At 55.7% G+C, this 2,500-nt stretch overlaps 3 non-coding genes across 3 annotated transcripts; all 3 read right to left on the bottom strand.

Moving 5' to 3' along the window:
* Nucleotides 1–242: 242 nt before the first annotated feature.
* TRNAV-AAC (transfer RNA valine (anticodon AAC)) lies at nt 243–315 on the bottom strand. Its single transcript has one exon. It is a non-coding gene; the product is annotated as a tRNA-Val (tRNA).
* A 1,317-nt stretch (nt 316–1,632) lies between these two features.
* Nucleotides 1,633–1,744, bottom strand: TRNAL-CAA (transfer RNA leucine (anticodon CAA)). Its single transcript has 2 exons — nt 1,707–1,744; nt 1,633–1,678 (listed from the first exon to the last, which is right to left on the bottom strand). It is a non-coding gene; the product is annotated as a tRNA-Leu (tRNA).
* Nucleotides 1,745–2,032: 288 nt separating this feature from the next.
* Nucleotides 2,033–2,105, bottom strand: TRNAV-AAC (transfer RNA valine (anticodon AAC)). The gene has a single exon. It is a non-coding gene; the product is annotated as a tRNA-Val (tRNA).
* Between the last annotated feature and the right edge of the window lie 395 nt (nt 2,106–2,500).

The following is a 2,500-nucleotide window of genomic DNA, read 5'->3' on the forward strand; positions in this document are numbered from 1 at the left end:
AGGTGCCAGCGCCGGTTTTCATGCCCCGATCTCTGCATCAAAAGTACCCAAACACTCACTTAAGGACCCAGGGATGGCAGGAAACGCCCACTGATGGAGCCAGTGGACAGTTTGCAGGGTGCAAATAAGGGCTGGCCTCAGATCACTCATGGCGTAGTGCCGGCCTGTCCATACCTGTCGAAACCTGCATGCGGTCAAATGTGTCCGATTGACATTGTGGAAATAAAAAGAAACCAGCACCATGTTTCTGCCCGGTCTCGAACCGGGGACCTTTCGCGTGTTAGGCGAATGTGATAACCACTACACTACAGAAACAGCTCTGGTAGGCTGCGCTCTAGTGTGCTGGGACAGCTTTCAGTTGAAAGGCTTTGTGGCACTGATGTCTCATGGGGCCCGCTGGTACCTGCCAGGTGGCACACACCAACGTGAAAGTTTGGCGCAAGCCTGCGCCGGACCTACATGGCAGCACTCACAGCACCTCACACACAGGCTGCAGACACATACAAAAGACCAAGCTGGATGCAACAGTGGCGCGAGCCATGGCAGTCCCCACCCAGAAGGCATGTCCAAACCTTTATACATCAGCTCGCCGCCAGCGCATCATTACAAAGGAGGGGGAATTTCCAACACTGCCTCTTGGGCCATGGGCTTAAAAGCAGCCAACCATTGGCGACGGGCATCGAACCAGATACGGTCACGCACAAACTATTTTTGGGGGGGAATTGGGGACTCTGTGTTTTTTGTTTTCGGCGCTCCAAAAAAAAGGGCTCGTCCGGGATTTGAACCCGGGACCTCTCACACCCTAAGCGAGAATCATACCCCTAGACCAACGAGCCACCGCATGCAGAGAGCAGTGAGGGGGAGGGGGGTGGTCTGCTTACCTCACTTGGCGCCATGCCCCAGTCTCTCCACGGCCTGACCCCTGCGTGTCACGTGGCCTGCCCCTGGCGCAAGCGCAGAGGACTGAGCTGCCTCTCAAGCAGAGAAACAAGAAGAAGAGCGGCAGCCTTCGCTGGCCAAAGGCCATCTGCTGCCGCTCGATCGGGCTCGATCAGGCGAGATATATGTGGCCGACCGGCCTAGAGCGCAAACCTGTGCTGCTCAGGGTGGGCAGCTTCCCAGCAGGAGGATGTGTCTTGAAAGCCGACAGAGGCAAGAAGGCGCACTCCCTCAGCCCGCTCCAACCTCTGGATTCCTGCGAATTTCAGAAGAGAACTCTGGGGCAGCATGGCTTCTGTCATCTCCCAACAGCCTCTCTGTTCTTGCTATGTCCCCCGGACTGAGCATGTCTGTTTTTTTATTTTTATTTTGCTGAGGTGTGGTGCCTTCAACGACCGACAGTTGGCAGGAGAGCACTTTCTCCAACTGTGAAGGGGACTTTTTTCACTTCCTGAGTAGACTGGGCTCAGTGGCATATGCCACCAAGCCAGCCACTAGAAAATGCGGGTTTTGCAGCCGTGGGCCAGTGGGGGTTTAAGGGCAGGTGTGGCTCCAGCGTCTCTGGCAGACAGCTCCAGTTGCAAGGCAGCAGAAGAGAACAGAGAGGCTTGCCGGGCTCTGCATTCGGGGGCCCTCACGAGGTTTTCCGCAAGCCTTACACTCTGAAATGTGCTCAAAAAAATGAGCCCGGCTTGTCAGGAGTGGGATTTGAACCCACGCCTCCAATCGGAGACCAGAACACCCAGATGCAGGGAAGAGCTGCGCCGCTTGAGTCTGGCGCCTTAGACCACTCGGCCACCCTGACAGCTATGGGCAGGACTGGGAAAGATTCTTCAGTACCCAATGTCGCCAGGTGCCAGCGCCGGTTTTCATGCCCCGATCTCTGCATCAAAAGTACCCAAACACTCACTTAAGGACCCAGGGATGGCAGGAAACGCCCACTGAGTGAGCCAGTGGACAGTTTGCAGGGTGCAAATAAGGGCTGGCCTCAGATCACTCATGGCGTAGTGCCGGCCTGTCCATACCTGTCGAAACCTGCATGCGGTCAAATGTGTCCGATTGACATTGTGGAAATAAAAAGAAACCAGCACCATGTTTCTGCCCGGTCTCGAACCGGGGACCTTTCGCGTGTTAGGCGAATGTGATAACCACTACACTACAGAAACAGCTCTGGTAGGCTGCGCTCTAGTGTGCTGGGACAGCTTTCAGTTGAAAGGCTTTGTGGCACTGATGTCTCATGGGGCCCGCTGGTACCTGCCAGGTGGCACACACCAACGTGAAAGTTTGGCGCAAGCCTGCGCCGGACCTACATGGCAGCACTCACAGCACCTCACACACAGGCTGCAGACACATACAAAAGACCAAGCTGGATGCAACAGTGGCGCGAGCCATGGCAGTCCCCACCCAGAAGGCATGTCCAAACCTTTATACATCAGCTCGCCGCCAGCGCATCATTACAAAGGAGGGGGAATTTCCAACACTGCCTCTTGGGCCATGGGCTTAAAAGCAGCCAACCATTGGCGACGGGCATCGAACCAGATACGGTCACGCACAAACTATT

This window comes from Ambystoma mexicanum, chromosome 2q (genome assembly GCF_040938575.1).
Source record: "Ambystoma mexicanum isolate Mex_15411 chromosome 2q, UKY_AmexF1_1, whole genome shotgun sequence".
NCBI classification, from domain to species: domain Eukaryota; kingdom Metazoa; phylum Chordata; class Amphibia; order Caudata; family Ambystomatidae; genus Ambystoma; species Ambystoma mexicanum.